Here is a 26733-nt window from a genome sequence, read left to right as displayed (position 1 = left end):
TTCGCTTCCAAAAGGCCTAGGCTCGCTGCTTGACGCAAGTGTTGGAGAGGTAATTGGAATCTCCCGGCACACAAGACGAGTGCCTCCAAGCTCAATCAAGCGATTTCCTAGTAATTCCTGGGGTAGACTGGTGCTACATACTAAGTTCCAGACGTGAGTAGGTAGTTGAACGCCTTGTCCAAAAACATCTTACTTCTGAGAGTTGAGCTGACCCTCAGTCCCTCACAGTTCCACACTGCCTGCAGAGTGAGTTTCGCACGTCTTCACCAGAGACGTTTGCCAGAGGCCTCTGAGACGCAAGTTAACAATGCAGACCTGGAGGGTATCTCCAGGTGCAGTAGAGTGGTAATCTGGGAACCTCCTGTCTCAGAATACTGCTACCTTGACCCTGCCATAAGTATGCAGCTAGTTGACCGCTGGCTTCAAGACATGCTTCCCTGTGAGAGCTAAGGACAGGGCACAACCCTCCCGCATCCTGCTTGACTGTAGAAGGAGCTGCTAACGTCCTCATGTTACTGGCAGGGAAAGGTTTTGAGAAATGCATGTGGAATCGTTGTGCCTGAACCCACGTGTATCTGAGTTGAATACAGCGATTTCCAAAGTCCTTTTTCATCAGAGTGTAGTAGGTTCCCACTCGCATGTACGAGTGGGTAGCAGACATCTGCCTCCCATGCATACACACTTCTGAGAGTTGAGCTTATGGCCTGTATCCCTACCTCCTGCCTGCAGCTAGCTTTCGCTTCCAAAAGGCCTAGGCTCGCTGCTTCACCGAAGTGTTGGGAGAGGTAACTGGAATCTCCCGGCAACAAGACTAGTGCCTCCAAGCTCAATCCAGCGATTTCCCAGTAATTCCTGGGGTAGACTGGTGCTACATACTAAGTTCCATATGTGAGAAGTTAGCTGAACGCCTTGTCCAAAATCATCTTACTGCTGAGAGTTGAGCTCACCCTCAGTCCCTCACAGTTCCACACTGCCTGCAGAGTGAGTTTCGCACGTCTTCACCAGAGACGTTTGCCAGAGGCTTCTGAGACGCAAGTTAACAATGCAGACCTGGAGGGTATCTCCAGGTGCAGTAGAGTGGTAATCTGGGAACCTCCTGACTCAGAATACTGCTACCTTCACACTGTCATAAGAATGCAGCTAGTTGAGAGCTGGCTTCAAGGCATGCTTCCCTGTGAGAGCTGAGGACAGGGCAGGACCCTCCCGCATCCTGCCTGACTGTAGACTTACCTGCTAACCTCCTTCTGTTAGTGGCTGGGATAGTTTGTGGGAAAAGCATGTGTAAGCATTGGGCCTGAACTCCCGTGTATCTGAGTTGAATAGAGCGATTTCCAAAGTCCTTCTTCAATAGGAGTGTAGCTAGGTTCCAACTCCCATGTCCGAGTGGGTAGCAGACATCTGCCACCCATGCATACACACTTCTGACAGTTGAGCTTATGGCCTGTAACCCAACATCCTGCCTGCCGCTACCTTTCGCTTCCAAAATGCCTAGGCTCGCTGCTTGACGCAAGTGTTGGGAGAGGTAACTGGAATCTCCCGGCACACAAGACGAGTGCCTCCAAGCTCAATCAAGCGATTTCCTAGTAATTCCTGGGGTAGACTGGTGCTACATACTAAGTTCCATACGTGAGTAGGTAGTTGAACGCCTTGTCCAAAAACATCTTACTTCTGAGAGTTGAGCTCACCCTCAGTCCCTCACAGTTCCACACTGCCTGCAGAGTGAGTTTCGGACGTCTTCACCAGAGACGTTTGCCACAGGCTTCTGAGACGCAAGTTAACAATGCAGACCTGGAGGGTATCTCCAGGTGCAGTAGAGTGGTAATCTGGGAACCTCCTTACTCAGAATACTGCTACCTTCACACTGCCATAAGAATGCAGCTAGTTGAGAGCTGGCTTCTAGGCATGCTTCCCTGGGAGTGCTGAGGACAGGGCAGAACCCACCCGCATCCTGCCTCACTGTAGGCGCAGCTGCTAACATCCTAATGTTAGTGGCTGAGAGAGGTTGCGGGAAAAGCATGTTTAAGCATTGGGCCTGAACTCCTGTGTATCTGAGTTGAATACAGCGATTTCCAATGGCCTTCTTCAATCAGAGTGTAGCTAGTTTCCAACTCCCATGTCAGAGTGGGTAGCAGACATCTGTCTCCCCTGCATACACACTTCTGAGAGTTGAGCTTAAGGCCTGTACCTCCCCATCCAGCCTGCTGGTTCCTTTCACTTCTAAAAGGCCTAGGCTCGCTGTTTGACGGAAGTGTTGGGAGAGGTAATTGGAATCTCCCGGCACACAAGACTAGGGCCTCCAAGCTCATTCCAGCGATTGTCTAGTAATTCGTGTGGTAGACTGGTGCTACATACTAAGTTCCATACGTGAGAAGGTAGCTGAACGCCTTGTCCAAAAGCATCTTACTTCTGAGAGTTGAGCTCACCCTCAGTCCCTCACAGTTCCACACTGCCTGCAGAGTTAGTTTCAAAGGTCTTCACCAGAGACGTTTGCCACAGGCTTCTGAGACGCAAGTTAACAATGCAGACCTGGAGGGTATCTCCAGGTGCAGTAGAGTGGTAATCTTGGAACCTCCTGACTCAGAATACTGCTACCTTCACACTGCCATAAGAATGCAGCTAGTTGAGAGCTGGCTTCTAGGCATGCTTCCCTGGGAGTGCTGAGGACATGGCAGAACCCACCCGCATCCCGCCTGACTGTAGGCGCAGCTGCTAACATCCTAATGTTAGTGGCTGAGAGAGGTTGCGGGAAAAGCATGTGTACGCATTGGGCCTGAACTCCTGTGTATCTGAGTTGAATACAGCGATTTTCAAAGGCCTACTTCAATCAGACTGTAGCTAGGTTCCAACTCCCATGTCAGAGTGGGTAGCAGACATCTGCCTCCCATGCATACACACTTCTGAGAGTTGAGCTGATGGCCTGTACCTCCACATCCAGCCTGCTGGTACCCTTCGCTTCTAAAAGGCCTAGGCTCGCTGTTTGACGGAAGTGTTGGGAGAGGTAACTGGAATCTCCCGGCACACAACACTCGTGCATCCAAGCTCAATCCAGCGATTTGCTTGTAATTCCTTTGGTAGACTGGTGCTACATACTAAGTTCCATAAGTGAGAAGGAAGGTGAACGCCTTGTCCAAAAGCATCTTACTTCTGAGAGTTGAGCTCACCCTCAGTCCCTCACAGTTCCACACTGCCTGCAGAGTGAGTTTCGCAGGTCTTCACCACAGACCTTTGCCAGAGGCTTCTGAGACGCAAGTTAACAATGCAGACCTGGAGGGTATCTCCAGGTGCAGTAGAGTGGTAATCTTGGAACCTCCTGACTCAGAATACTGCTACCTTCACACTGCCATAAGAATGCAGCTAGTTGAGAGCTGGCTTCTAGGCATGCTTCCCTGGGAGTGCTGAGGACAGGGCAGAACCCTCCCGCATCCTGCCTGACTGTAGGCGTAGTTGCTAGCATCCTAAACTTAGTGGCTGAGAGAGGTTGCGGGAAAAGCATGTGTAAGCATTGGGCCTGAACTCCTGTGTAACTGAGTTGAATACAGCGATTTCCAATGGCCTTCTTCAATCAGAGTGTAGCTAGGTTCCAACTCCCATGTCAGAATGGGGAGCAGACATCTGCCTCCCATGCATACACACTTCTGAGAGTTGAGCTTATGGCCTGTACATCTCCATCCACCCTGCTGGTACCCTTCGCTTCTAAAAGGCCTAGGCTCGCTGTTTGACGGAAGTGTTGGGAGAGGTAATTGGAATCTCCCGGCACACAAGACTAGTGCCTCCAAGCTCATTCCAGCGATTGCCTAGTAATTCCTGGGGTAGACAGGTGCTACATACTAAGTTCCATACGTGAGAAGGTAGCTGAACGCCTTGTCCAAAAGCATCTTACTTCTGAGAGTTGAGCTCACCCTCAGTCCCTCAGAGTTACACACTGCCTGCAGAGTGAGTTTCGCAGGTCTTCACCAGAGACGTTTGCCACAGGCTTCTGAGACGCAAGTTAACAATGCAGACCTGGAGGGTATCTCCAGGTGCAGTAGAGTGGTAATCTCGGAACCGCCTTACTCAGAATACTGCTACCTTCACACTGTCATAAGAATGCAGCTAGTTGAGAGCTGGCTTCTAGGCATGCTTCCCTGTGAGAGCTGAGGACAGGGCAGAACCCTCCCGCATCCTGCCTGACTGTAGACGTACCTGCTAACCTCCTTATGTTAGTGGCTGGGATAGGTTGTGGGAAAAGCATGTGTAAGCATTGGGCCTGAACTCCCGAGTATCTGAGTTGAATACAGCGATTTCCAACATCCTTCTTCAATAGGAGTGTAGCTAGGTTCCAACTCCCATGTCCGAGTGGGTAGCAGACATCTGCCTCCCATGCATACACACTTCTGAGAGTTGAGCTTATGGCCTGTAACCCTACATCGTGCCTGCCGCTACCTTTCGCTTCCAAAAGGCCTAGGCTCGCTGCTTGACGCAAGTGTTGGAGAGGTAATTGGAATCTCCCGGCACACAAGACGAGTGCCTGCAAGCTCAATCAAGCGATTTCCTAGTAATTCCTGGGGTAGACTGGTGCTACATACTAAGTTCCAGACGTGAGTAGGTAGTTGAACGCCTTGTCCAAAAACATCTTACTTCTGAGAGTTGAGCTGACCCTCAGTCCCTCACAGTTCCACACTGCCTGCAGAGTGAGTTTCGCACGTCTTCACCAGAGACGTTTGCCAGAGGCCTCTGAGACGCAAGTTAACAATGCAGACCTGGAGGGTATCTCCAGGTGCAGTAGAGTGGTAATCTGGGAACCTCCTGTCTCAGAATACTGCTACCTTGACCCTGCCATAAGTATGCAGCTAGTTGACCGCTGGCTTCAAGACATGCTTCCCTGTGAGAGCTAAGGACAGGGCACAACCCTCCCGCATCCTGCTTGACTGTAGAAGGAGCTGCTAACGTCCTCATGTTAGTGGCAGGGAAAGGTTTTGAGAAATGCATGTGGAATCGTTGTGCCTGAACCCACGTGTATCTGAGTTGAATACAGCGATTTCCAAAGTCCTTTTTCATCAGAGTGTAGTAGGTTCCCACTCGCATGTACGAGTGGGTAGCAGACATCTGCCTCCCATGCATACACACTTCTGAGAGTTGAGCTTATGGCCTGTATCCCTACCTCCTGCCTGCAGCTAGCTTTCGCTTCCAAAAGGCCTAGGCTCGCTGCTTCACCGAAGTGTTGGGAGAGGTAACTGGAATCTCCCGGCAACAAGACTAGTGCCTCCAAGCTCAATCCAGCGATTTCCCAGTAATTCCTGGGGTAGACTGGTGCTACATACTAAGTTCCATATGTGAGAAGGTAGCTGAACGCCTTGTCCAAAATCATCTTACTGCTGAGAGTTGAGCTCACCCTCAGTCCCTCACAGTTCCACACTGCCTGCAGAGTGAGTTTCGCACGTCTTCACCAGAGACGTTTGCCAGAGGCTTCTGAGACGCAAGTTAACAATGCAGACCTGGAGGGTATCTCCAGGTGCAGTAGAGTGGTAATCTGGGAACCTCCTGACTCAGAATACTGCTACCTTCACACTGTCATAAGAATGCAGCTAGTTGAGAGCTGGCTTCAAGGCATGCTTCCCTGTGAGAGCTGAGGACAGGGCAGGACCCTCCCGCATCCTGCCTGACTGTAGACTTACCTGCTAACCTCCTTCTGTTAGTGGCTGGGATAGTTTGTGGGAAAAGCATGTGTAAGCATTGGGCCTGAACTCCCGTGTATCTGAGTTGAATAGAGCGATTTCCAAAGTCCTTCTTCAATAGGAGTGTAGCTAGGTTCCAACTCCCATGTCCGAGTGGGTAGCAGACATCTGCCACCCATGCATACACACTTCTGAGAGTTGAGCTTATGGCCTGTAACCCAACATCCTGCCTGCCGCTACCTTTCGCTTCCAAAATGCCTAGGCTCGCTGCTTGACGCAAGTGTTGGGAGAGGTAACTGGAATCTCCCGGCACACAAGACGAGTGCCTCCAAGCTCAATCAAGCGATTTCCTAGTAATTCCTGGGGTAGACTGGTGCTACATACTAAGTTCCATACGTGAGTAGGTAGTTGAACGCCTTGTCCAAAAACATCTTACTTCTGAGAGTTGAGCTCACCCTCAGTCCCTCACAGTTCCACACTGCCTGCAGAGTGAGTTTCGGACGTCTTCACCAGAGACGTTTGCCACAGGCTTCTGAGACGCAAGTTAACAATGCAGACCTGGAGGGTATCGCCAGGTGCAGTAGAGTGGTAATCTCGGAACCGCCTTACTCAGAATACTGCTACCTTCACACTGTCATAAGAATGCAGCTAGTTGAGAGCTGGCTTCTAGGCATGCTTCCCTGTGAGAGCTGAGGACAGGGCAGAACCCTCCCGCATCCTGCCTGACTGTAGACGTACCTGCTAACCTCCTTATGTTAGTGGCTGGGATAGGTTGTGGGAAAAGCATGTGTAAGCATTGGGCCTGAACTCCCGAGTATCTGAGTTGAATACAGCGATTTCCAACATCCTTCTTCAATAGGAGTGTAGCTAGGTTCCAACTCCCATGTCCGAGTGGGTAGCAGACATCTGCCTCCCATGCATACACACTTCTGAGAGTGAGCTTATGGCCTGTAACCCTACATCGTGCCTGCCGCTACCTTTCGCTTCCAAAAGGCCTAGGCTCGCTGCTTGACGCAAGTGTTGGAGAGGTAATTGGAATCTCCCGGCACACAAGACGAGTGCCTCCAAGCTCAATCAAGCGATTTCCTAGTAATTCCTGGGGTAGACTGGTGCTACATACTAAGTTCCAGACGTGAGTAGGTAGTTGAACGCCTTGTCCAAAAACATCTTACTTCTGAGAGTTGAGCTGACCCTCAGTCCCTCACAGTTCCACACTGCCTGCAGAGTGAGTTTCGCACGTCTTCACCAGAGACGTTTGCCAGAGGCCTCTGAGACGCAAGTTAACAATGCAGACCTGGAGGGTATCTCCAGGTGCAGTAGAGTGGTAATCTGGGAACCTCCTGTCTCAGAATACTGCTACCTTGACCCTGCCATAAGTATGCAGCTAGTTGACCGCTGGCTTCAAGACATGCTTCCCTGTGAGAGCTAAGGACAGGGCACAACCCTCCCGCATCCTGCTTGACTGTAGAAGGAGCTGCTAACGTCCTCATGTTACTGGCAGGGAAAGGTTTTGAGAAATGCATGTGGAATCGTTGTGCCTGAACCCACGTGTATCTGAGTTGAATACAGCGATTTCCAAAGTCCTTTTTCATCAGAGTGTAGTAGGTTCCCACTCGCATGTACGAGTGGGTAGCAGACATCTGCCTCCCATGCATACACACTTCTGAGAGTTGAGCTTATGGCCTGTATCCCTACCTCCTGCCTGCAGCTAGCTTTCGCTTCCAAAAGGCCTAGGCTCGCTGCTTCACCGAAGTGTTGGGAGAGGTAACTGGAATCTCCCGGCAACAAGACTAGTGCCTCCAAGCTCAATCCAGCGATTTCCCAGTAATTCCTGGGGTAGACTGGTGCTACATACTAAGTTCCATATGTGAGAAGGTAGCTGAACGCCTTGTCCAAAATCATCTTACTGCTGAGAGTTGAGCTCACCCTCAGTCCCTCACAGTTCCACACTGCCTGCAGAGTGAGTTTCGCACGTCTTCACCAGAGACGTTTGCCAGAGGCTTCTGAGACGCAAGTTAACAATGCAGACCTGGAGGGTATCTCCAGGTGCAGTAGAGTGGTAATCTGGGAACCTCCTGACTCAGAATACTGCTACCTTCACACTGTCATAAGAATGCAGCTCGTTGAGAGCTGGCTTCAAGGCATGCTTCCCTGTGAGAGCTGAGGACAGGGCAGGACCCTCCCGCATCCTGCCTGACTGTAGACTTACCTGCTAACCTCCTTCTGTTAGTGGCTGGGATAGTTTGTGGGAAAAGCATGTGTAAGCATTGGGCCTGAACTCCCGTGTATCTGAGTTGAATAGAGCGATTTCCAAAGTCCTTCTTCAATAGGAGTGTAGCTAGGTTCCAACTCCCATGTCCGAGTGGGTAGCAGACATCTGCCACCCATGCATACACACTTCTGACAGTTGAGCTTATGGCCTGTAACCCAACATCCTGCCTGCCGCTACCTTTCGCTTCCAAAATGCCTAGGCTCGCTGCTTGACGCAAGTGTTGGGAGAGGTAACTGGAATCTCCCGGCACACAAGACGAGTGCCTCCAAGCTCAATCAAGCGATTTCCTAGTAATTCCTGGGGTAGACTGGTGCTACATACTAAGTTCCATACGTGAGTAGGTAGTTGAACGCCTTGTCCAAAAACATCTTACTTCTGAGAGTTGAGCTCACCCTCAGTCCCTCACAGTTCCACACTGCCTGCAGAGTGAGTTTCGGACGTCTTCACCAGAGACGTTTGCCACAGGCTTCTGAGACGCAAGTTAACAATGCAGACCTGGAGGGTATCTCCAGGTGCAGTAGAGTGGTAATCTTGGAACCTCCTGACTCAGAATACTGCTACCTTCACACTGCCATAAGAATGCAGCTAGTTGAGAGCTGGCTTCTAGGCATGCTTCCCTGGGAGTGCTGAGGACATGGCAGAACCCACCCGCATCCTGCCTGACTGTAGGCGCAGCTGCTAACATCCTAATGTTAGTGGCTGAGAGAGGTTGCGGGAAAAGCATGTGTACGCATTGGGCCTGAACTCCTGTGTATCTGAGTTGAATACAGCGATTTTCAAAGGCCTACTTCAATCAGACTGTAGCTAGGTTCCAACTCCCATGTCAGAGTGGGTAGCAGACATCTGCCTCCCATGCATACACACTTCTGAGAGTTGAGCTGATGGCCTGTACCTCCCCATCCAGCCTGCTGGTACCCTTCGCTTCTAAAAGGCCTAGGCTCGCTGTTTGACGGAAGTGTTGGGAGAGGTAACTGGAATCTCCCGGCACACAACACTCGTGCGTCCAAGCTCAATCCAGCGATTTGCTTGTAATTCCTTTGGTAGACTGGTGCTACATACTAAGTTCCATAAATGAGAAGGAAGGTGAACGCCTTGTCCAAAAGCATCTTACTTCTGAGAGTTGAGCTCACCCTCAGTCCCTCACAGTTCCACACTGCCTGCAGAGTGAGTTTCGCAGGTCTTCACCACAGACTTTTGCCAGAGGCTTCTGAGACGCAAGTTAACAATGCAGACCTGGAGGGTATCTCCAGGTGCAGTAGAGTGGTAATCTTGGAACCTCCTGACTCAGAATACTGCTACCTTCACACTGCCATAAGAATGCAGCTAGTTGAGAGCTGGCTTCTAGGCATGCTTCCCTGGGAGTGCTGAGGACAGGGCAGAACCCTCCCGCATCCTGCCTGACTGTAGGCGTAGTTGCTAGCATCCTAAACTTAGTGGCTGAGAGAGGTTGCGGGAAAAGCATGTGTAAGCATTGGGCCTGAACTCCTGTGTAACTGAGTTGAATACAGCGATTTCCAATGGCCTTCTTCAATCAGAGTGTAGCTAGGTTCCAACTCCCATGTCAGAATGGGGAGCAGACATCTGCCTCCCATGCATACACACTTCTGAGAGTTGAGCTTATGGCCTGTACATCTCCATCCACCCTGCTGGTACCCTTCGCTTCTAAAAGGCCTAGGCTCGCTGTTTGACGGAAGTGTTGGGAGAGGTAATTGGAATCTCCCGGCACACAAGACTAGTGCCTCCAAGCTCATTCCAGCGATTGCCTAGTAATTCCTGGGGTAGACAGGTGCTACATACTAAGTTCCATACGTGAGAAGGTAGCTGAACGCCTTGCCCAAAAGCATCTTACTTCTGAGAGTTGAGCTCACCCTCAGTCCCTCACAGTTACACACTGCCTGCAGAGTGAGTTTCGCAGGTCTTCACCAGAGACGTTTGCCACAGGCTTCTGAGACGCAAGTTAACAATGCAGACCTGGAGGGTATCTCCAGGTGCAGTAGAGTGGTAATCTCGGAACCGCCTTACTCAGAATACTGCTACCTCCACACTGTCATAAGAATGCAGCTAGTTGAGAGCTGGCTTCTAGGCATGCTTCCCTGTGAGAGCTGAGGACAGGGCAGAACCCTCCCGCATCCTGCCTGACTGTAGACGTACCTGCTAACCTCCTTATGTTAGTGGCTGGGATAGGTTGTGGGAAAAGCATGTGTAAGCATTGGGCCTGAACTCCCGAGTATCTGAGTTGAATACAGCGATTTCCAACATCCTTCTTCAATAGGAGTGTAGCTAGGTTCCAACTCCCATGTCCGAGTGGGTAGCAGACATCTGCCTCCCATGCATACACACTTCTGAGAGTTGAGCTTATGGCCTGTAACCCTACATCGTGCCTGCCGCTACCTTTCGCTTCCAAAAGGCCTAGGCTCGCTGCTTGACGCAAGTGTTGGAGAGGTAATTGGAATCTCCCGGCACACAAGACGAGTGCCTCCAAGCTCAATCAAGCGATTTCCTAGTAATTCCTGGGGTAGACTGGTGCTACATACTAAGTTCCAGACGTGAGTAGGTAGTTGAACGCCTTGTCCAAAAACATCTTACTTCTGAGAGTTGAGCTGACCCTCAGTCTCTCACAGTTCCACACTGCCTGCAGAGTGAGTTTCGCACGTCTTCACCAGAGACGTTTGCCAGAGGCCTCTGAGACGCAAGTTAACAATGCAGACCTGGAGGGTATCTCCAGGTGCAGTAGAGTGGTAATCTGGGAACCTCCTGTCTCAGAATACTGCTACCTTGACCCTGCCATAAGTATGCAGCTAGTTGTCCGCTGGCTTCAAGACATGCTTCCCTGTGAGAGCTAAGGACAGGGCACAACCCTCCCGCATCCTGCTTGACTGTAGAAGGAGCTGCTAACGTCCTCATGTTAGTGGCAGGGAAAGGTTTTGAGAAATGCATGTGGAATCGTTGTGCCTGAACCCACGTGTATCTGAGTTGAATACAGCGATTTCCAAAGTCCTTTTTCATCAGAGTGTAGTAGGTTCCCACTCGCATGTACGAGTGGGTAGCAGACATCTGCCTCCCATGCATACACACTTCTGAGAGTTGAGCTTATGGCCTGTATCCCTACCTCCTGCCTGCAGCTAGCTTTCGCTTCCAAAAGGCCTAGGCTCGCTGCTTCACCGAAGTGTTGGGAGAGGTAACTGGAATCTCCCGGCAACAAGACTAGTGCCTCCAAGCTCAATCCAGCGATTTCCCAGTAATTCCTGGGGTAGACTGGTGCTACATACTAAGTTCCATATGTGAGAAGGTAGCTGAACGCCTTGTCCAAAATCATCTTACTGCTGAGAGTTGAGCTCACCCTCAGTCCCTCACAGTTCCACACTGCCTGCAGAGTGAGTTTCGCACGTCTTCACCAGAGACGTTTGCCAGAGGCTTCTGAGACGCAAGTTAACAATGCAGACCTGGAGGGTATCTCCAGGTGCAGTAGAGTGGTAATCTGGGAACCTCCTGACTCAGAATACTGCTACCTTCACACTGTCATAAGAATGCAGCTAGTTGAGAGCTGGCTTCAAGGCATGCTTCCCTGTGAGAGCTGAGGACAGGGCAGGACCCTCCCGCATCCTGCCTGACTGTAGACTTACCTGCTAACCTCCTTCTGTTAGTGGCTGGGATAGTTTGTGGGAAAAGCATGTGTAAGCATTGGGCCTGAACTCCCGTGTATCTGAGTTGAATAGAGCGATTTCCAAAGTCCTTCTTCAATAGGAGTGTAGCTAGGTTCCAACTCCCATGTCCGAGTGGGTAGCAGACATCTGCCACCCATGCATACACACTTCTGACAGTTGAGCTTATGGCCTGTAACGCAACATCCTGCCTGCCGCTACCTTTCGCTTCCAAAATGCCTAGGCTCGCTGCTTGACGCAAGTGTTGGGAGAGGTAACTGGAATCTCCCGGCACACAAGACGAGTGCCTCCAAGCTCAATCAAGCGATTTCCTAGTAATTCCTGGGGTAGACTGGTGCTACATACTAAGTTCCATACGTGAGTAGGTAGTTGAACGCCTTGTCCAAAAACATCTTACTTCTGAGAGTTGAGCTCACCCTCAGTCCCTCACAGTTCCACACTGCCTGCAGAGTGAGTTTCGGACGTCTTCACCAGAGACGTTTGCCAGAGGCTTCTGAGACGCAAGTTAACAATGCAGACCTGGAGGGTATCTCCAGGTGCAGTAGAGTGGTAATCTGGGAACCTCCTTACTCAGAATACTGCTACCTTCACACTGCCATAAGAATGCAGCTAGTTGAGAGCTGGCTTCTAGGCATGCTTCCCTGGGAGTGCTGAGGACAGGGCAGAACCCACCCGCATCCTGCCTCACTGTAGGCGCAGCTGCTAACATCCTAATGTTAGTGGCTGAGAAGTTGCGGGAAAAGCATGTTTAAGCATTGGGCCTGAACTCCTGTGTATCTGAGTTGAATACAGCGATTTCCAATGGCCTTCTTCAATCAGAGTGTAGCTAGTTTCCAACTCCCATGTCAGAGTGGGTAGCAGACATCTGTCTCCCCTGCATACACACTTCTGAGAGTTGAGCTTAAGGCCTGTACCTCCCCATCCAGCCTGCTGGTTCCTTTCACTTCTAAAAGGCCTAGGCTCGCTGTTTGACGGAAGTGTTGGGAGAGGTAATTGGAATCTCCCGGCACACAAGACTAGGGCCTCCAAGCTCATTCCAGCGATTGCCTAGTAATTCGTGTGGTAGACTGGTGCTACATACTAAGTTCCATACGTGAGAAGGTAGCTGAACGCCTTGTCCAAAAGCATCTTACTTCTGAGAGTTGAGCTCACCCTCAGTCCCTCACAGTTCCACACTGCCTGCAGAGTTAGTTTCAAAGGTCTTCACCAGAGACGTTTGCCACAGGCTTCTGAGACGCAAGTTAACAATGCAGACCTGGAGGGTATCTCCAGGTGCAGTAGAGTGGTAATCTTGGAACCTCCTGACTCAGAATACTGCTACCTTCACACTGCCATAAGAATGCAGCTAGTTGAGAGCTGGCTTCTAGGCATGCTTCCCTGGGAGTGCTGAGGACATGGCAGAACCCACCCGCATCCTGCCTGACTGTAGGCGCAGCTGCTAACATCCTAATGTTAGTGGCTGAGAGAGGTTGCGGGAAAAGCATGTGTACGCATTGGGCCTGAACTCCTGTGTATCTGAGTTGAATACAGCGATTTTCAAAGGCCTACTTCAATCAGACTGTAGCTAGGTTCCAACTCCCATGTCAGAGTGGGTAGCAGACATCTGCCTCCCATGCATACACACTTCTGAGAGTTGAGCTGATGGCCTGTACCTCCACATCCAGCCTGCTGGTACCCTTCGCTTCTAAAAGGCCTAGGCTCGCTGTTTGACGGAAGTGTTGGGAGAGGTAACTGGAATCTCCCGGCACACAACACTCGTGCGTCCAAGCTCAATCCAGCGATTTGCTTGTAATTCCTTTGGTAGACTGGTGCTACATACTAAGTTCCATAAGTGAGAAGGAAGGTGAACGCCTTGTCCAAAAGCATCTTACTTCTGAGAGTTGAGCTCACCCTCAGTCCCTCACAGTTCCACACTGCCTGCAGAGTGAGTTTCGCAGGTCTTCACCACAGACTTTTGCCAGAGGCTTCTGAGACGCAAGTTAACAATGCAGACCTGGAGGGTATCTCCAGGTGCAGTAGAGTGGTAATCTTGGAACCTCCTGACTCAGAATACTGCTACCTTCACACTGCCATAAGAATGCAGCTAGTTGAGAGCTGGCTTCTAGGCATGCTTCCCTGGGAGTGCTGAGGACATGGCAGAACCCTCCCGCATCCTGCCTGACTGTAGGCGTAGTTGCTAGCATCCTAAACTTAGTGGCTGAGAGAGGTTGCGGGAAAAGCATGTGTAAGCATTGGGCCTGAACTCCTGTGTAACTGAGTTGAATACAGCGATTTCCAATGGCCTTCTTCAATCAGAGTGTAGCTAGGTTCCAACTCCCATGTCAGAATGGGGAGCAGACATCTGCCTCCCATGCATACACACTTCTGAGAGTTGAGCTTATGGCCTGTACATCTCCATCCACCCTGCTGGTACCCTTCGCTTCTAAAAGGCCTAGGCTCGCTGTTTGACGGAAGTGTTGGGAGAGGTAATTGGAATCTCCCGGCACACAAGACTAGTGCCTCCAAGCTCATTCCAGCGATTGCCTAGTAATTCCTGGGGTAGACAGGTGCTACATACTAAGTTCCATACGTGAGAAGGTAGCTGAACGCCTTGTCCAAAAGCATCTTACTTCTGAGAGTTGAGCTCACCCTCAGTCCCTCACAGTTACACACTGCCTGCAGAGTGAGTTTCGCAGGTCTTCACCAGAGACGTTTGCCAGAGGCTTCTGAGACGCAAGTTAACAATGCAGACCTGGAGGGTATCTCCAGGTGCAGTAGAGTGGTAATCTCGGAACCGCCTTACTCAGAATACTGCTACCTTCACACTGTCATAAGAATGCAGCTAGTTGAGAGCTGGCTTCTAGGCATGCTTCCCTGTGAGAGCTGAGGACAGGGCAGAACCCTCCCGCATCCTGCCTGACTGTAGACGTACCTGCTAACCTCCTTATGTTAGTGGCTGGGATAGGTTGTGGGAAAAGCATGTGTAAGCATTGGGCCTGAACTCCCGAGTATCTGAGTTGAATACAGCGATTTCCAACATCCTTCTTCAATAGGAGTGTAGCTAGGTTCCAACTCCCATGTCCGAGTGGGTAGCAGACATCTGCCTCCCATGCATACACACTTCTGAGAGTTGAGCTTATGGCCTGTAACCCTACATCGTGCCTGCCGCTACCTTTCGCTTCCAAAAGGCCTAGGCTCGCTGCTTGACGCAAGTGTTGGAGAGGTAATTGGAATCTCCCGGCACACAAGACGAGTGCCTCCAAGCTCAATCAAGCGATTTCCTAGTAATTCCTGGGGTAGACTGGTGCTACATACTAAGTTCCAGACGTGAGTAGGTAGTTGAACGCCTTGTCCAAAAACATCTTACTTCTGAGAGTTGAGCTGACCCTCAGTCCCTCACAGTTCCACACTGCCTGCAGAGTGAGTTTCGCACGTCTTCACCAGAGACGTTTGCCAGAGGCCTCTGAGACGCAAGTTAACAATGCAGACCTGGAGGGTATCTCCAGGTGCAGTAGAGTGGTAATCTGGGAACCTCCTGTCTCAGAATACTGCTACCTTGACCCTGCCATAAGTATGCAGCTAGTTGACCGCTGGCTTCAAGACATGCTTCCCTGTGAGAGCTAAGGACAGGGCACAACCCTCCCGCATCCTGCTTGACTGTAGAAGGAGCTGCTAACGTCCTCATGTTACTGGCAGGGAAAGGTTTTGAGAAATGCATGTGGAATCGTTGTGCCTGAACCCACGTGTATCTGAGTTGAATACAGCGATTTCCAAAGTCCTTTTTCATCAGAGTGTAGTAGGTTCCCACTCGCATGTACGAGTGGGTAGCAGACATCTGCCTCCCATGCATACACACTTCTGAGAGTTGAGCTTATGGCCTGTATCCCTACCTCCTGCCTGCAGCTAGCTTTCGCTTCCAAAAGGCCTAGGCTCGCTGCTTCACCGAAGTGTTGGGAGAGGTAACTGGAATCTCCCGGCAACAAGACTAGTGCCTCCAAGCTCAATCCAGCGATTTCCCAGTAATTCCTGGGGTAGACTGGTGCTACATACTAAGTTCCATATGTGAGAAGGTAGCTGAACGCCTTGTCCAAAATCATCTTACTGCTGAGAGTTGAGCTCACCCTCAGTCCCTCACAGTTCCACACTGCCTGCAGAGTGAGTTTCGCACGTCTTCACCAGAGACGTTTGCCAGAGGCTTCTGAGACGCAAGTTAACAATGCAGACCTGGAGGGTATCTCCAGGTGCAGTAGAGTGGTAATCTGGGAACCTCCTGACTCAGAATACTGCTACCTTCACACTGTCATAAGAATGCAGCTAGTTGAGAGCTGGCTTCAAGGCATGCTTCCCTGTGAGAGCTGAGGACAGGGCAGGACCCTCCCGCATCCTGCCTGACTGTAGACTTACCTGCTAACCTCCTTCTGTTAGTGGCTGGGATAGTTTGTGGGAAAAGCATGTGTAAGCATTGGGCCTGAACTCCCGTGTATCTGAGTTGAATAGAGCGATTTCCAAAGTCCTTCTTCAATAGGAGTGTAGCTAGGTTCCAACTCCCATGTCCGAGTGGGTAGCAGACATCTGCCACCCATGCATACACACTTCTGACAGTTGAGCTTATGGCCTGTAACCCAACATCCTGCCTGCCGCTACCTTTCGCTTCCAAAATGCCTAGGCTCGCTGCTTGACGCAAGTGTTGGGAGAGGTAACTGGAATCTCCCGGCACACAAGACGAGTGCCTCCAAGCTCAATCAAGCGATTTCCTAGTAATTCCTGGGGTAGACTGGTGCTACATACTAAGTTCCATACGTGAGTAGGTAGTTGAACGCCTTGTCCAAAAACATCTTACTTCTGAGAGTTGAGCTCACCCTCAGTCCCTCACAGTTCCACACTGCCTGCAGAGTGAGTTTCGGACGTCTTCACCAGAGACGTTTGCCACAGGCTTCTGAGACGCAAGTTAACAATGCAGACCTGGAGGGTATCTCCAGGTGCAGTAGAGTGGTAATCTGGGAACCTCCTTACTCAGAATACTGCTACCTTCACACTGCCATAAGAATGCAGCTAGTTGAGAGCTGGCTTCTAGGCATGCTTCCCTGGGAGTGCTGAGGACAGGGCAGAACCCACCCGCATCCTGCCTCACTGTAGGCGCAGCTGCTAACATCCTAATGTTAGTGGCTGAGAGAGGTTGCGGGAAAAGCATGTTTAAGCATTGGGCCTGAACTCCTGTGTATCTGAGTTGAATACAGCGATTTCCAATGGCCTTCTTCAATCAGAGTGTAGCTAGTTTCCAACTCCCATGTCAGAGTGGGTAGCAGACATCTGTCTCCCCTGCATACACACTTCTGAGAGTTGAGCTTAAGGCCTGTACCTCCCCATCCAGCCTGCTGGTTCCTTTCACTTCTAAAAGGCCTAGGCTCGCTGTTTGACGGAAGTGTTGGGAGAGGTAATTGGAATCTCCCGGCACACAAGACTAGGGCCTCCAAGCTCATTCCAGCGATTGTCTAGTAATTCGTGTGGTAGACTGGTGCTACATACTAAGTTCCATACGTGAGAAGGTAGCTGAACGCCTTGTCCAAAAGCATCTTACTTCTGAGAGTTGAGCTCACCCTCAGTCCCTCACAGTTCCACACTGCCTGCAGAGTTAGTTTCAAAGGTCTTCACCAGAGACGTTTGCCACAGGCTTCTGAGACGCAAGTTAACAATGCAGACCTGGAGGGTATCTCCAGGTGCAGTAGAGTGGTAATCTTGGAACCTCCTGACTCAGAATACTGCTACCTTCACACTGCCATAAGAATGCAGCTAGTTGAGAGCTGGCTTCTAGGCATGCTTCCCTGGGAGTGCTGAGGACATGGCAGAACCCACCCGCATCCCGCCTGACTGTAGGCGCAGCTGCTAACATCCTAATGTTAGTGGCTGAGAGAGGTTGCGGGAAAAGCATGTGTACGCATTGGGCCTGAACTCCTGTGTATCTGAGTTGAATACAGCGATTTTCAAAGGCCTACTTCAATCAGACTGTAGCTAGGTTCCAACTCCCATGTCAGAGTGGGTAGCAGACATCTGCCTCCCATGCATACACACTTCTGAGAGTTGAGCTGATGGCCTGTACCTCCACATCCAGCCTGCTGGTACCCTTCGCTTCTAAAAGGCCTAGGCTCGCTGTTTGACGGAAGTGTTGGGAGAGGTAACTGGAATCTCCCGGCACACAACACTCGTGCGTCCAAGCTCAATCCAGCGATTTGCTTGTAATTCCTTTGGTAGACTGGTGCTACATACTAAGTTCCATAAGTGAGAAGGAAGGTGAACGCCTTGTCCAAAAGCATCTTACTTCTGAGAGTTGAGCTCACCCTCAGTCCCTCACAGTTCCACACTGCCTGCAGAGTGAGTTTCGCAGGTCTTCACCACAGACCTTTGCCAGAGGCTTCTGAGACGCAAGTTAACAATGCAGACCTGGAGGGTATCTCCAGGTGCAGTAGAGTGGTAATCTTGGAACCTCCTGACTCAGAATACTGCTACCTTCACACTGCCATAAGAATGCAGCTAGTTGAGAGCTGGCTTCTAGGCATGCTTCCCTGGGAGTGCTGAGGACAGGGCAGAACCCTCCCGCATCCTGCCTGACTGTAGGCGTAGTTGCTAGCATCCTAAACTTAGTGGCTGAGAGAGGTTGCGGGAAAAGCATGTGTAAGCATTGGGCCTGAACTCCTGTGTAACTGAGTTGAATACAGCGATTTCCAATGGCCTTCTTCAATCAGAGTGTAGCTAGGTTCCAACTCCCATGTCAGAATGGGGAGCAGACATCTGCCTCCCATGCATACACACTTCTGAGAGTTGAGCTTATGGCCTGTACATCTCCATCCACCCTGCTGGTACCCTTCGCTTCTAAAAGGCCTAGGCTCGCTGTTTGACGGAAGTGTTGGGAGAGGTAATTGGAATCTCCCGGCACACAAGACTAGTGCCTCCAAGCTCATTCCAGCGATTGCCTAGTAATTCCTGGGGTAGACAGGTGCTACATACTAAGTTCCATACGTGAGAAGGTAGCTGAACGCCTTGTCCAAAAGCATCTTACTTCTGAGAGTTGAGCTCACCCTCAGTCCCTCAGAGTTACACACTGCCTGCAGAGTGAGTTTCGCAGGTCTTCACCAGAGACGTTTGCCACAGGCTTCTGAGACGCAAGTTAACAATGCAGACCTGGAGGGTATCTCCAGGTGCAGTAGAGTGGTAATCTCGGAACCGCCTTACTCAGAATACTGCTACCTTCACACTGTCATAAGAATGCAGCTAGTTGAGAGCTGGCTTCTAGGCATGCTTCCCTGTGAGAGCTGAGGACAGGGCAGAACCCTCCCGCATCCTGCCTGACTGTAGACGTACCTGCTAACCTCCTTATGTTAGTGGCTGGGATAGGTTGTGGGAAAAGCATGTGTAAGCATTGGGCCTGAACTCCCGAGTATCTGAGTTGAATACAGCGATTTCCAACATCCTTCTTCAATAGGAGTGTAGCTAGGTTCCAACTCCCATGTCCGAGTGGGTAGCAGACATCTGCCTCCCATGCATACACACTTCTGAGAGTTGAGCTTATGGCCTGTAACCCTACATCGTGCCTGCCGCTACCTTTCGCTTCCAAAAGGCCTAGGCTCGCTGCTTGACGCAAGTGTTGGAGAGGTAATTGGAATCTCCCGGCACACAAGACGAGTGCCTCCAAGCTCAATCAAGCGATTTCCTAGTAATTCCTGGGGTAGACTGGTGCTACATACTAAGTTCCAGACGTGAGTAGGTAGTTGAACGCCTTGTCCAAAAACATCTTACTTCTGAGAGTTGAGCTGACCCTCAGTCCCTCACAGTTCCACACTGCCTGCAGAGTGAGTTTCGCACGTCTTCACCAGAGACGTTTGCCAGAGGCCTCTGAGACGCAAGTTAACAATGCAGACCTGGAGGGTATCTCCAGGTGCAGTAGAGTGGTAATCTGGGAACCTCCTGTCTCAGAATACTGCTACCTTGACCCTGCCATAAGTATGCAGCTAGTTGACCGCTGGCTTCAAGACATGCTTCCCTGTGAGAGCTAAGGACAGGGCACAACCCTCCCGCATCCTGCTTGACTGTAGAAGGAGCTGCTAACGTCCTCATGTTAGTGGCAGGGAAAGGTTTTGAGAAATGCATGTGGAATCGTTGTGCCTGAACCCACGTGTATCTGAGTTGAATACAGCGATTTCCAAAGTCCTTTTTCATCAGAGTGTAGTAGGTTCCCACTCGCATGTACGAGTGGGTAGCAGACATCTGCCTCCCATGCATACACACTTCTGAGAGTTGAGCTTATGGCCTGTATCCCTACCTCCTGCCTGCAGCTAGCTTTCGCTTCCAAAAGGCCTAGGCTCGCTGCTTCACCGAAGTGTTGGGAGAGGTAACTGGAATCTCCCGGCAACAAGACTAGTGCCTCCAAGCTCAATCCAGCGATTTCCCAGTAATTCCTGGGGTAGACTGGTGCTACATACTAAGTTCCATATGTGAGAAGGTAGCTGAACGCCTTGTCCAAAATCATCTTACTGCTGAGAGTTGAGCTCACCCTCAGTCCCTCACAGTTCCACACTGCCTGCAGAGTGAGTTTCGCACGTCTTCACCAGAGACGTTTGCCAGAGGCTTCTGAGACGCAAGTTAACAATGCAGACCTGGAGGGTATCTCCAGGTGCAGTAGAGTGGTAATCTGGGAACCTCCTGACTCAGAATACTGCTACCTTCACACTGTCATAAGAATGCAGCTAGTTGAGAGCTGGCTTCAAGGCATGCTTCCCTGTGAGAGCTGAGGACAGGGCAGGACCCTCCCGCATCCTGCCTGACTGTAGACTTACCTGCTAACCTCCTTCTGTTAGTGGCTGGGATAGTTTGTGGGAAAAGCATGTGTAAGCATTGGGCCTGAACTCCCGTGTATCTGAGTTGAATAGAGCGATTTCCAAAGTCCTTCTTCAATAGGAGTGTAGCTAGGTTCCAACTCCCATGTCCGAGTGGGTAGCAGACATCTGCCACCCATGCATACACACTTCTGAGAGTTGAGCTTATGGCCTGTAACCCAACATCCTGCCTGCCGCTACCTTTCGCTTCCAAAATGCCTAGGCTCGCTGCTTGACGCAAGTGTTGGGAGAGGTAACTGGAATCTCCCGGCACACAAGACGAGTGCCTCCAAGCTCAATCAAGCGATTTCCTAGTAATTCCTGGGGTAGACTGGTGCTACATACTAAGTTCCATACGTGAGTAGGTAGTTGAACGCCTTGTCCAAAAACATCTTACTTCTGAGAGTTGAGCTCACCCTCAGTCCCTCACAGTTCCACACTGCCTGCAGAGTGAGTTTCGGACGTCTTCACCAGAGACGTTTGCCACAGGCTTCTGAGACGCAAGTTAACAATGCAGACCTGGAGGGTATCGCCAGGTGCAGTAGAGTGGTAATCTCGGAACCGCCTTACTCAGAATACTGCTACCTTCACACTGTCATAAGAATGCAGCTAGTTGAGAGCTGGCTTCTAGGCATGCTTCCCTGTGAGAGCTGAGGACAGGGCAGAACCCTCCCGCATCCTGCCTGACTGTAGACGTACCTGCTAACCTCCTTATGTTAGTGGCTGGGATAGGTTGTGGGAAAAGCATGTGTAAGCATTGGGCCTGAACTCCCGAGTATCTGAGTTGAATACAGCGATTTCCAACATCCTTCTTCAATAGGAGTGTAGCTAGGTTCCAACTCCCATGTCCGAGTGGGTAGCAGACATCTGCCTCCCATGCATACACACTTCTGAGAGTGAGCTTATGGCCTGTAACCCTACATCGTGCCTGCCGCTACCTTTCGCTTCCAAAAGGCCTAGGCTCGCTGCTTGACGCAAGTGTTGGAGAGGTAATTGGAATCTCCCGGCACACAAGACGAGTGCCTCCAAGCTCAATCAAGCGATTTCCTAGTAATTCCTGGGGTAGACTGGTGCTACATACTAAGTTCCAGACGTGAGTAGGTAGTTGAACGCCTTGTCCAAAAACATCTTACTTCTGAGAGTTGAGCTGACCCTCAGTCCCTCACAGTTCCACACTGCCTGCAGAGTGAGTTTCGCACGTCTTCACCAGAGACGTTTGCCAGAGGCCTCTGAGACGCAAGTTAACAATGCAGACCTGGAGGGTATCTCCAGGTGCAGTAGAGTGGTAATCTGGGAACCTCCTGTCTCAGAATACTGCTACCTTGACCCTGCCATAAGTATGCAGCTAGTTGACCGCTGGCTTCAAGACATGCTTCCCTGTGAGAGCTAAGGACAGGGCACAACCCTCCCGCATCCTGCTTGACTGTAGAAGGAGCTGCTAACGTCCTCATGTTACTGGCAGGGAAAGGTTTTGAGAAATGCATGTGGAATCGTTGTGCCTGAACCCACGTGTATCTGAGTTGAATACAGCGATTTCCAAAGTCCTTTTTCATCAGAGTGTAGTAGGTTCCCACTCGCATGTACGAGTGGGTAGCAGACATCTGCCTCCCATGCATACACACTTCTGAGAGTTGAGCTTATGGCCTGTATCCCTACCTCCTGCCTGCAGCTAGCTTTCGCTTCCAAAAGGCCTAGGCTCGCTGCTTCACCGAAGTGTTGGGAGAGGTAACTGGAATCTCCCGGCAACAAGACTAGTGCCTCCAAGCTCAATCCAGCGATTTCCCAGTAATTCCTGGGGTAGACTGGTGCTACATACTAAGTTCCATATGTGAGAAGGTAGCTGAACGCCTTGTCCAAAATCATCTTACTGCTGAGAGTTGAGCTCACCCTCAGTCCCTCACAGTTCCACACTGCCTGCAGAGTGAGTTTCGCACGTCTTCACCAGAGACGTTTGCCAGAGGCTTCTGAGACGCAAGTTAACAATGCAGACCTGGAGGGTATCTCCAGGTGCAGTAGAGTGGTAATCTGGGAACCTCCTGACTCAGAATACTGCTACCTTCACACTGTCATAAGAATGCAGCTCGTTGAGAGCTGGCTTCAAGGCATGCTTCCCTGTGAGAGCTGAGGACAGGGCAGGACCCTCCCGCATCCTGCCTGACTGTAGACTTACCTGCTAACCTCCTTCTGTTAGTGGCTGGGATAGTTTGTGGGAAAAGCATGTGTAAGCATTGGGCCTGAACTCCCGTGTATCTGAGTTGAATAGAGCGATTTCCAAAGTCCTTCTTCAATAGGAGTGTAGCTAGGTTCCAACTCCCATGTCCGAGTGGGTAGCAGACATCTGCCACCCATGCATACACACTTCTGACAGTTGAGCTTATGGCCTGTAACCCAACATCCTGCCTGCCGCTACCTTTCGCTTCCAAAATGCCTAGGCTCGCTGCTTGACGCAAGTGTTGGGAGAGGTAACTGGAATCTCCCGGCACACAAGACGAGTGCCTCCAAGCTCAATCAAGCGATTTCCTAGTAATTCCTGGGGTAGACTGGTGCTACATACTAAGTTCCATACGTGAGTAGGTAGTTGAACGCCTTGTCCAAAAACATCTTACTTCTGAGAGTTGAGCTCACCCTCAGTCCCTCACAGTTCCACACTGCCTGCAGAGTGAGTTTCGGACGTCTTCACCAGAGACGTTTGCCACAGGCTTCTGAGACGCAAGTTAACAATGCAGACCTGGAGGGTATCTCCAGGTGCAGTAGAGTGGTAATCTTGGAACCTCCTGACTCAGAATACTGCTACCTTCACACTGCCATAAGAATGCAGCTAGTTGAGAGCTGGCTTCTAGGCATGCTTCCCTGGGAGTGCTGAGGACATGGCAGAACCCACCCGCATCCTGCCTGACTGTAGGCGCAGCTGCTAACATCCTAATGTTAGTGGCTGAGAGAGGTTGCGGGAAAAGCATGTGTACGCATTGGGCCTGAACTCCTGTGTATCTGAGTTGAATACAGCGATTTTCAAAGGCCTACTTCAATCAGACTGTAGCTAGGTTCCAACTCCCATGTCAGAGTGGGTAGCAGACATCTGCCTCCCATGCATACACACTTCTGAGAGTTGAGCTGATGGCCTGTACCTCCCCATCCAGCCTGCTGGTACCCTTCGCTTCTAAAAGGCCTAGGCTCGCTGTTTGACGGAAGTGTTGGGAGAGGTAACTGGAATCTCCCGGCACACAACACTCGTGCGTCCAAGCTCAATCCAGCGATTTGCTTGTAATTCCTTTGGTAGACTGGTGCTACATACTAAGTTCCATAAATGAGAAGGAAGGTGAACGCCTTGTCCAAAAGCATCTTACTTCTGAGAGTTGAGCTCACCCTCAGTCCCTCACAGTTCCACACTGCCTGCAGAGTGAGTTTCGCAGGTCTTCACCACAGACTTTTGCCAGAGGCTTCTGAGACGCAAGTTAACAATGCAGACCTGGAGGGTATCTCCAGGTGCAGTAGAGTGGTAATCTTGGAACCTCCTGACTCAGAATACTGCTACCTTCACACTGCCATAAGAATGCAGCTAGTTGAGAGCTGGCTTCTAGGCATGCTTCCCTGGGAGTGCTGAGGACAGGGCAGAACCCTCCCGCATCCTGCCTGACTGTAGGCGTAGTTGCTAGCATCCTAAACTTAGTGGCTGAGAGAGGTTGCGGGAAAAGCATGTGTAAGCATTGGGCCTGAACTCCTGTGTAACTGAGTTGAATACAGCGATTTCCAATGGCCTTCTTCAATCAGAGTGTAGCTTGGTTCCAACTCCCATGTCAGAATGGGGAGCAGACATCTGCCTCCCATGCATACACACTTCTGAGAGTTGAGCTTATGGCCTGTACATCTCCATCCACCCTGCTGGTACCCTTCGCTTCTAAAAGGCCTAGGCTCGCTGTTTGACGGAAGTGTTGGGAGAGGTAATTGGAATCTCCCGGCACACAAGACTAGTGCCTCCAAGCTCATTCCAGCGATTGCCTAGTAATTCCTGGGGTAGACAGGTGCTACATACTAAGTTCCATACGTGAGAAGGTAGCTGAACGCCTTGTCCAAAAGCATCTTACTTCTGAGAGTTGAGCTCACCCTCAGTCCCTCACAGTTACACACTGCCTGCAGAGTGAGTTTCGCAGGTCTTCACCAGAGACGTTTGCCACAGGCTTCTGAGACGCAAGTTAACAATGCAGACCTGGAGGGTATCTCCAGGTGCAGTAGAGTGGTAATCTCGGAACCGCCTTACTCAGAATACTGCTACCTCCACACTGTCATAAGAATGCAGCTAGTTGAGAGCTGGCTTCTAGGCATGCTTCCCTGTGAGAGCTGAGGACAGGGCAGAACCCTCCCGCATCCTGCCTGACTGTAGACGAACCTGCTAACCTCCTTATGTTAGTGGCTGGGATAGGTTGTGGGAAAAGCATGTGTAAGCATTGGGCCTGAACTCCCGAGTATCTGAGTTGAATACAGCGATTTCCAACATCCTTCTTCAATAGGAGTGTAGCTAGGTTCCAACTCCCATGTCCGAGTGGGTAGCAGACATCTGCCTCCCATGCATACACACTTCTGAGAGTTGAGCTTATGGCCTGTAACCCTACATCGTGCCTGCCGCTACCTTTCGCTTCCAAAAGGCCTAGGCTCGCTGCTTGACGCAAGTGTTGGAGAGGTAATTGGAATCTCCCGGCACACAAGACGAGTGCCTCCAAGCTCAATCAAGCGATTTCCTAGTAATTCCTGGGGTAGACTGGTGCTACATACTAAGTTCCAGACGTGAGTAGGTAGTTGAACGCCTTGTCCAAAAACATCTTACTTCTGAGAGTTGAGCTGACCCTCAGTCTCTCACAGTTCCACACTGCCTGCAGAGTGAGTTTCGCACGTCTTCACCAGAGACGTTTGCCAGAGGCCTCTGAGACGCAAGTTAACAATGCAGACCTGGAGGGTATCTCCAGGTGCAGTAGAGTGGTAATCTGGGAACCTCCTGTCTCAGAATACTGCTACCTTGACCCTGCCATAAGTATGCAGCTAGTTGTCCGCTGGCTTCAAGACATGCTTCCCTGTGAGAGCTAAGGACAGGGCACAACCCTCCCGCATCCTGCTTGACTGTAGAAGGAGCTGCTAACGTCCTCATGTTAGTGGCAGGGAAAGGTTTTGAGAAATGCATGTGGAATCGTTGTGCCTGAACCCACGTGTATCTGAGTTGAATACAGCGATTTCCAAAGTCCTTTTTCATCAGAGTGTAGTAGGTTCCCACTCGCATGTACGAGTGGGTAGCAGACATCTGCCTCCCATGCATACACACTTCTGAGAGTTGAGCTTATGGCCTGTATCCCTACCTCCTGCCTGCAGCTAGCTTTCGCTTCCAAAAGGCCTAGGCTCGCTGCTTCACCGAAGTGTTGGGAGAGGTAACTGGAATCTCCCGGCAACAAGACTAGTGCCTCCAAGCTCAATCCAGCGATTTCCCAGTAATTCCTGGGGTAGACTGGTGCTACATACTAAGTTCCATATGTGAGAAGGTAGCTGAACGCCTTGTCCAAAATCATCTTACTGCTGAGAGTTGAGCTCACCCTCAGTCCCTCACAGTTCCACACTGCCTGCAGAGTGAGTTTCGCACGTCTTCACCAGAGACGTTTGCCAGAGGCTTCTGAGACGCAAGTTAACAATGCAGACCTGGAGGGTATCTCCAGGTGCAGTAGAGTGGTAATCTGGGAACCTCCTGACTCAGAATACTGCTACCTTCACACTGTCATAAGAATGCAGCTAGTTGAGAGCTGGCTTCAAGGCATGCTTCCCTGTGAGAGCTGAGGACAGGGCAGGACCCTCCCGCATCCTGCCTGACTGTAGACTTACCTGCTAACCTCCTTCTGTTAGTGGCTGGGATAGTTTGTGGGAAAAGCATGTGTAAGCATTGGGCCTGAACTCCCGTGTATCTGAGTTGAATAGAGCGATTTCCAAAGTCCTTCTTCAATAGGAGTGTAGCTAGGTTCCAACTCCCATGTCCGAGTGGGTAGCAGACATCTGCCACCCATGCATACACACTTCTGACAGTTGAGCTTATGGCCTGTAACGCAACATCCTGCCTGCCGCTACCTTTCGCTTCCAAAATGCCTAGGCTCGCTGCTTGACGCAAGTGTTGGGAGAGGTAACTGGAATCTCCCGGCACACAAGACGAGTGCCTCCAAGCTCAATCAAGCGATTTCCTAGTAATTCCTGGGGTAGACTGGTGCTACATACTAAGTTCCATACGTGAGTAGGTAGTTGAACGCCTTGTCCAAAAACATCTTACTTCTGAG

Source organism: Canis lupus, chromosome 38 (assembly GCF_048164855.1).
Source record: "Canis lupus baileyi chromosome 38, mCanLup2.hap1, whole genome shotgun sequence".
Lineage (NCBI taxonomy): Eukaryota > Metazoa > Chordata > Mammalia > Carnivora > Canidae > Canis > Canis lupus.
This window is presented reverse-complemented; position numbering follows the sequence as displayed.